This window comes from Dipodomys ordii, unplaced genomic scaffold (genome assembly GCF_000151885.1).
Source record: "Dipodomys ordii isolate 6190 unplaced genomic scaffold, Dord_2.0 Scaffold60, whole genome shotgun sequence".
In the NCBI taxonomy this organism is placed as follows: Eukaryota; Metazoa; Chordata; class Mammalia; order Rodentia; family Heteromyidae; genus Dipodomys; species Dipodomys ordii.
The window spans coordinates 1265938-1275107 of NW_012267276.1; positions in this window are offsets into that span (position 1 = coordinate 1265938).

The window sequence follows — 9170 nt, forward strand, 5'->3', positions numbered from 1 at the left end:
GAGAGAGAGAGAGAGAGAGAGAGAGAGAGAAAGAGAAAGAGAGACCGACAGAGACAGAAAGACAGACAGAAAGATAGAGAGATATATAATCTGAGCTCCGGGTCCTTGGGAGAAAGGGTTAGCTTTCTAGATGACTAAAACTGGTCCTGTTCTGGAATGTGCCAGGGGCACAGAGGTGCTGTGCCAGGGGTAGGGGGAGTTGACAGTTAGGAGACTGTTGGCTATTGCAGTTATCTTAATACTATAGTTGCAATGGTTTGGAGTTATTGTTAATATGATTTGTAAGAGTAGCGTTGAGCATTTTGATTGTTCAAGTGTGTATAATTGACCACAGAATGTGCTACTCATACAAAAGTTCTGCTAACTACCCCAGATCTGTGAACAGTAGTGTTTAATCTCCACTGAATAGCAACTCTTCTTCAATCTGGGGTGGTCAATAGGGAGATTCAGCTCGATTGCACACTGATTTGTCATCTAAACATTGTCTTAGGTGGGGAATCAGGGAAGGAAAACATTGTGTCTTCAGCTGAGTCATTTTGGGACACACTAGAATTACCTGGCTTCCAAAACAGCTCTACCCATTCCAATCAAGTTGGAACCTCTTGGGGTTTCCTAAAGTAGGAAGGGAGATTTTATGGTCTAGTGGGGGTTAATTAAGAACAAGGGTTAAACTTTCTCATGTGCCCTATAGCACCCCCCATTATGCTCTGTTAGACATAACAACAAACAGCTGCAGTATTCTCTGAGCTGGAGTAGAGGGTCAGGTTAAACCTTTAACTTCTCTGGAGGTTTGCCCTCAAGGAGTGCAGCTTCTCTCTTCTTGAGGGGCATAAAATAGCAATGAAGGGTACTGAAACCTTAGTTAAATTTACAGAGACAGGTTGAATATATCAACAGAGTCAAGTCAGTCCCTAGCTAACAGAAGTGATGGGAGAAATATGTATTGCAACACTGATTATTTGAAGGCTTCATCTACCATCACTGTGCAGCAGTGTTTCCTGGTCTGTCCTTGATGTGTTCCTCTCCTGTAGGAGAGAAATCCACCTGTGTACCCACGGTGCTCTGTGACATGGAGGAATGAGCCTCCCCAGGAATGCTTTTGGAACTAGTTTGACAGACACAGCACTGTTCCTAGAGATGTGACTGCATATTTCAACAACTACAGTGTTAAGATAATTGCAAAGAACCTGAAACAAATTCATGCACATCCTTTATCATCTCATCTTATGCTCAAATGGCAGTGTTTCCATGTACTCAAATGATGTTTAAATGGAGGAAGGTATATAGCAACACTTGCCCAACAGGTGTCTGTAGGGATGGGTGATTTAAACTGGGAGAGAGATTTAAACCTGGGTAGTGGTTCTTGACTCTCTCTTAATGGTCAGCTGGCCATGGGGCTGGAGAGTCATGACCTTTGAGGGAGGATGCACTTTGCTGGAGCATTTTCCTTTAACCACAAGGACCCTGTGGTCAGAAAGAGTGAACATTGAAAATGGGTTATACCATGGGGGAGGGACATACAAAGCAACAAAAAAAGATCACATGGTTCCTTATAAATACATTAGAAGGGAAAAAACAAAATGTTTAAACAGGGATACAGATTGACCCATTGCAACAATGAGATGGACAAGACGCTATGTCGAAAAATGAACTTTACAATTTAGGCGGGGGAGGGCGGGGGTGGGGGTGAGGTGGGGTAGTTGTGGAGGTGGGAGGGACGGATGGTAGGAGAAAAACAAAGGAGACAGCAATGCTGGATAAGAAATGTACTCATTACCTTGCTCATGTAACTGTAACCCCTCTGTACCGTATTTTTGCAATAAAAAAACTTACTTAAGAAAAGACAGAATGAACATTGAACTCCCAAAGCATCTAGAAAATTATTTTATGGGCGGTAAAGTAATAACATGAAAATTCACTTGTGACATGTTTGAAGCCTTAGTTACATGGTATGCCCTTTTCCCCCTGTAACTTGCTCTTACAGTTAGGAGCCTTTACCATTCCTTTTTTTCCTCTTCCAAATTAATGTGAATGCATTTTCCAGCAGAGAAGCATATGTTATTCACTTGCCTTAAGTAGGCAACAAGAAAGAGAAATGACTGAATGAGAAGGTTGTATTTTGGGGACTCCTAACTAGAGGGTAGACCTATAGTTTGGGAGCTGCAGAAGTGTCCTGGGGCTGTCTTGCTCTTGATTGTAAGCCACCTGTTAATACGTACATGTATGATAGGCGGCTTCATTTGCTTGGTCTAAAGGGGAGGCATAGCAGCAATGAACATTGATATTCTTTGGGAGGAAGCCTATAGCTTTTTGTGAAAAGTTAGTTCTCAGTAATAATTACCAAGTTGGGAGTCAGAGAGGTTTCCTTTCCTCCAGCCTTGTTACCCATGTTTTCTCACTTACTATTATTGTTAGGGAAGAAGAGATGTTTGAAGTTAGTCCTGAATAATTCACTAGGTGTTTTGTCTCAAAGATTACCTGCTATTTATGAGTGCTTCAGTGAGGGGTCTCTAGGTGAGTGAGAGAAACAAAGTGAGAAAGAGTTGCATAGCAAGTACTCTGTTGGGCCCCACACTGTGGCTGCCATGAGAAGTATCTTCCTGGAGCAGCATCCCTGACCTCAGTGCATCACTCCTCCTCATCCATGCTGCTGGATAGCAATGTAAAAACATGAAGGAGGATGACTTGGAAGATGTCACCTAAACATGGTGCAATAAAGCTCCTCTCCTCAGGACCACTCTCAGGCTTGCCAATCCTGGTAATGTCAGAGGCCATTAGATCATAATTATAATAATAGATTATACTTCAAAGCAGTGTTTCAAGCAGTATTTCCATACCAGGCAACACATAAAAAGATGTAACTGTGTAGTGACACAGTTGTGTAGTTGAGGACATTCCCTGGGACTGAAGACTCACCCAGCTGTAGAAGGGGTGGGGTTGTTATAAGGTAAATCATCCCAGAAGCCACATTTTAAAATATAAAATATTGGAGTCTTTATTACACAGTTAACAGGCTACAGGCTGCCAGTTGTTACAAAGGCCTGCAACACGCAAATACATGTAACACAGCTAGGAAACATGCTGAAGAGGAAAGAAATAACAAAAACAATACCAACAATACAATTCAGTTCCAGTGGAGAGCTAAATTGGGATACCATGATCACTGGAGATGAGCCAGGTCACAGGACATGATCAGAGACACCAGAGGCATGGCCTCAAGCGGCTAGGCTGGTCTGGGCCTAAATAGGTTGGCACAGGGGGCAGATCCTCAGGAAATTCCCAGTCCCAGGCACTGGACAGACAGATTCAGTAACCTATCAGCAAAGTACCTGCCCCTGCCTCCAGGGGTCTGGGCATGCCCATTACCTGGGAAGCAGGTGGTGGGGGGTCCTTCCTCCAGCATGAAGACAAGATGCCAGGCCCTACAGTCCATCATGTGGCCAGTATGGCCATCAGGGTTAGCAAGTATGGTAGTTTAGGAAGCTCTGTTTTCAAGGTGATGGACAGAGTAGAGGGAGAAGGGAAGGAACAGTGAACTCTAGGGTGCTGTTGAATCTGTCCTTTATGTATGACTCCAGTGGCCAATGGCCACTTGGTTAGCAGATTGAAGCTGGGCTCCAAGTCATGCCATGGAGCTGTGGCTGGCCAGCAGGCATGTGGATGGCAGACTGGAGCACATAGAGTGTCTCACAGCAGGAGGAACAGTAACCCTTTACCTTCACAGGAGTGCTGCTGTCCTCTGGGGAGGAAACTAATAGACTAGCTTTAGGGCTTTCCTTTGTATCTGAACAGAACACTGTTGGTTGGGTCATTCTTCAAAATTACAACAGAAGAGCTGCAAGGAGGCAAGGAGGCTAAACTCTGAATTTCTATCTAGGGTGCAGGCCAGAGACTTGGATACCAGTTGGGGTGTCCATGGAACTGGCTGTGGAGAGAGGAGCTGTGTGTGGCAAACCCCAGGCCCCTGGGCTCTGAAAAGGGCCACACCTCTTGTGTTTGGCTGAAGTGTTAAATGTGTCAAGAAGAACTCCATTTTGTCTTCCTTTTGCTATAAATAGTGTGTGGAGTCTTGTCTGCCAGATTTCTTATGTGTCTTTCTGCACCTTGGCAAGAGGTTTTTGTGTGACTGATAGGTTAAGTGAAACTATTGGGTCTTGGGAAGATCTGTCTGTTTTATTGATTTAGTTTCTGTGCTGTTTTATAGTTGATGACTCTTTACATGAGAAACATATGCACTATTCCTTAGGTTTGCTAATAAAACTTCTGTTTTCCTCTTTTGTTGTTGTTTCTGAGTTACGTACCTTTTGACTTGTATGTAAGTTTACCTGATTTGAGGAGGGGATGGGGAAGCACAGAAATAGTGGGACAAAGGATGAATGAAATCAGCAGTGACACTCACTAGACACTGTGTTGGAAATGAACTATACAGCTTGGAGGGGAGAGAGTTGAGTGAGAAAAACTGGGAGAGAAAAATGAGGGAGGAGGTAACACTGTTCAAAAAGAATGTATTCAATACCTGGCTTACGTACCTGTCATCCCTCTGTATATCATCTTTGCAACAAAAATTAAAAAATAAAAAAGACAAGTAGGAAAAAGTTTTTTTAATGTATATGTTTAGTTTTTCTGTCTTTAAGCCACTTTGAACATCAAATCGGGGCACACCTACAGTAATCCTCTGTTGTATACAACATTAGTGGCTCAATTTTGTGGATGAGAAAGTTGAGGCCTAGCCGTACAAAGTTAGATGTATTTATATAAGATGTTGGCAGAATTGAGCTTTGGACCCAGCTCCTTGACAGTTAGTTCCCTTTCATATCTTACATGTGTCAGTTAGTCTGTCAGTCAGTCTGTCACTAACAGACATACAAAAAGAAGCTTAGTATTAGTAAAGATAATCTTGGAGCAGCACCCATCTTAGGTTGTGAACTGCTGGCTGCTTAAAAAGATCCAAGAGTTGCTTTTCTGCCCTGATAGGAACTAAAGTTTAACACCTTGTGTCATTGGCTCACATTAATATTTAGAATACATAACTGCCCCACTGCTTATTATGATAAGGCAAAGCATCTATATATCCTTGAAGTTTAAAAAATATGCCTGCACCCAATTTATTGAGTATGTGAGATGTGTCTGTTCCAAGAATGCAACAGTATTTTGCTGGTCATCTCCTGTTTTAAGACTCACATGGAAGTTGCTGCTTCTGGTAACTAAAGACTTCTAAACGTGTAGACACAAGCTGGGGCATTTCTTTTCTTTTGACCACTTGATCTAGGGTGGAGTTGGTGCTGCAAAGGCCAAGGTCAGAGGCTGTCCCTCATCTCTGCAGGGAGTTTCACCAGGAGAAGTGCCTTACCTCATAGTCCAGGCCTGCTTTCCTGAACTGGGTAGTGCCTGCACAATTAAGTGATAGCTGGCTATGACATGTATGGATGTCTCTCCTAACACCTTCCCTCACCATCCTTATCATGTGGTTTCCCGCTTGCTTCTTAGAAACCCGTCAGCCTTTGCCTTGAGACCTGCACATCTGTTCTCCCTCTGTTAGAGTAGGGCCCACCTCACTTCTCTCCTGTCCCTGTGCTCCAGACACTCTCACCCCACATCGTGAATCTTTAACTTCTCCGTCTGCACTTCTTTCCCCCTCATCAGCTCTTCAAAAATAAGAAAGCTAGCAGTACTCCTGATCTTTCTTTAGCTCCCTCCTCAGCTTCCTCCAACCTTTCTTTGCCTCATTTGCAGCTGTATCTGGAAAAAGGATCTGTGGTCTCCTTCTCCATCTCTTTTCTTCTATTCCTTCCTCTACCCTCCCCACTGGTGTCGGCCTTCAGGGTCTCTGTGTTACACAGTAGTGGGTCTTCTCCTCCTATCCTATATTTGATCCTAGACGACTTTGCCACAGCACAGAGGTAGTTAACCAGGGTTTACTAGTGACTCATAAGTTAATATCTCTGCTCATATTTGCCCTCTCAACCTTTGGTACAGTTATTTGCTCAGTGTCTCCTTTAGCACATTATGTAAACAGTTGCCTGCAATATATTCAAATCCAATCTTCACCCATTGTAATCCTTTTTTAAAATCCTTTTTTCACCCTTCTATCTAGTCCTTTTCTGGAGTTATTACTGTGGCATGCTCATTGGATAATTTGATTGAAAAAGAATTTTTTAAAAAAGTGGCAAGCTTCAGAAATGATAACAAACTCTTCTTTGCTATGGAATTACCTTTGAAAGAGATATGATCAATTCCAGTGTATTCTGTTGGGTATTGTTTAGATGTTACGCATTTCCCAAGGGTGTTAAAGTGTTCCTTCCAGAGTGTGGTAAGGAAGTGATATATGATTCGGGAAGGGAGGACTACTGGAAGGTATTTAGGTCATTGCAGGTATGCCCTTGATGGGAATTACAGGATGGCAGACTCTTCCTCTTTCTTTGGTTTCTACACAGAAAGTAAGTTTGTTCTGTCAGGAGATCCTCACATTGTTATCTAACACACTCACTAGGAACCCAATGCCATGTTCTCCCCATTGTGGAAGGGAGCTTCTAAAACTGAGCACAAAAAACCTAAAGTTAACTAAGTGGTATTGCTACAGTAGTAGAAAGATGACCAATACACTACTATTAAAATTAAACAAGTGCCTGATTTCTGCAGCAAGAACATGAGATAAATTTTGAATTAAAATTATTTGATTCCTCTCTGCTTTTCATTTAAAATAGTTTGGAAGGAATCATTCAAGTGTTTAGATGCCAGTCTAGACTGATATATTTGTTTACTTAAAATTGCAAAGAAAAATTCAATTGAGATCAGACTCAGAAACATTTCTTTCTCATAAGAAAGGAGTTATAAGTTAGGGATAGACATATTTGCATACCTAGAGGGGTCATGTTTTGAGCATATTTTGAGGTTTCAGTTCAACATGTCAGTTTATGAATACAGTGCATCTTTTAAAAATTATTTCTATGAAATAGTTGTAAAAGAGGTTTCAATTCTAGAAGTCAGGTTATGAGCATAACACATCTTGATCTGTGTCACCCCTTCTGTCATTCTGCCTTATCTTGATTTTGAGCATTTTGAAAAGGAATTGTCATAGGATTTTAGTTTGAAATTTATTTCTGTGAAAAATATTTTTTGTGCCAAAAAATGTTACTAAGCTGTTTTGTTACAGTTTGAGTTTGAGATGAGACACCAGTGGGGTTCTGTATGTTCTGGAAGTTGTCATTGTGGTGACCTTCATGTTGTGGACTAGTTTAGTTCTCCCTTGATAAGAGGTAAAGTAGGCATGTTCTGTTATATGATCATAGGCGTCTGTCTCTTCTCACACTGCAGAAATGCTAAGAAAGCAAAGTATATGGGAGTGTCTGCCCTTTCATTTTACTTCCTCTCTGCTGAGACACACAGCTCTGGTGCTGGTTTCACAGCAGGGTTTTGCCAGGGAGAGAGTGTGTGGAATCGTAGGCCTTACGTTGTGCCTGCCAGGAGGTACCCACACGCTGAGAGGTCAGAGTTCTGAAGTCTCCGCAAAGCAATGTGTCCTGTGGCCAAATGGGAGAAGCCACACCCAGTGGAGTGATGCTGTGAAGCTTTTCTCCTGGGAAATGGTCCCATTGGGTTTGTGGCTGACCGTGGAACAAAGGATTCTCATTTTCTACAGGCCCTGCAGCCTGCCTCTTGCATGTGGTTCTTCATTTGTGACCACTTACTGCTTTCTATCTGTCATAGCAGGGGGAGACCTTCAAGGACTGAACATTTGTGATCTCCTTTTGGAAAGTGCACCTTGAACTGTGATGGCAGGGAAAAAAGGCAGCACCCGGGGGAGGCAGATAATCCTGCTCTGTTGTCTCAGTGAAAAAGTCCCATGTGTCCCAGGAAACATATATGTAGCTTTCTAGGTATCTGCTCAGTGGCCGTGACATTGCTGGGACACTTGTTACCAGAGCCAAGGATGTGAAGTTCACTCTTTCACCTTTTCAAAGGTCTTGATTAAAAAAAGAAACACCCAAAACAAATGAGACAGAATATAGCATTTGTTTTGTTAACACTGAAGTTTAGTGGTTTTCGAGAGAACCAGGTGTAGGTATATGTGGATGTGTGACAGAAGGAGAGAAGAGGAGGCTCTGTGTGTGCCCGCACATGCATGTGTGCTTTGAAAAGTTTGAGGACTGTTTCCACAGGGAAGGGCTTACTGACCCTTTGAATAGGATCTTTTCGTTCCAGGCTTTGCCATCACCAGATGGATACTGTGGAAAAGCTACAGTACTTTTGCTCAGTCCCTGGCCTGGAAGCCGACAAGCAGTGTGTGTGCTGGCCAGAATTAGGAGTGGCAGAATACTGGCAGCTTCTGGCAGGCAGAAACTCCAGAAAAAAAACTATAAAGCACATCCTCTTTTTTATGACACAGACAGTATTAGAGGTGATGTTCTTGCCACAAAGGGCTCTGGGCTGTGTGTGTACATGGAGTGATGCAAGTAATTGCAACCAGGAGTTGTATGGGGTCACACTGACACATATACACTGTCCTAGGTAGTCCTTGATCTCCTACCTGGTTCTCTCTGTCTGTCTTTCAGCAGTTTTGAGGTTTGAACTCAAGGTCTTATTCTTGCTAGGCAGGTGTTTTACTATTTCACCACATTTCTAGCTTGTTTTTTGTACTGGTCGTTTTTAAGATAAAGTCTTAGTTTTTGCCAGGACTGTGCTCTGGACCATGATCCTCCTATATTTTGCTTCCTGCTGTAGCTGGGATGACAGGCACATGACACTGTTCTCAGCTTCTTCTGTTGAGATGACATCTCTTGGACTTTTCTTACCAGGGCCCCACCCCCAACCCCCACCCCGTGGTCTGGAACTTCATTCTTCCCCATCTCAGCCTCCTACATAGTTAAGATGGCAGATGTGGCACGGAGACCAACATTACACAGCTCTATTTAGTCTTTAAAACAAAAATCTAGAATCCGAAAAAGAGATGCCAGATTTGACCTCTGTATGAAACCAAAGTCATAGGGCACTAATGCATTTTTTCCTTTGCTTCTCTTCTTTTTGCAACAAGGTCTCACTATGTATCCTAATTTGGTGTTGAATTTGTAATCCTCTAGCCTTGGCCTCTGAACTTCTGGGATCACACACACACACACACACACACACACACACACACACACACACACACACACACACACACACACACACAC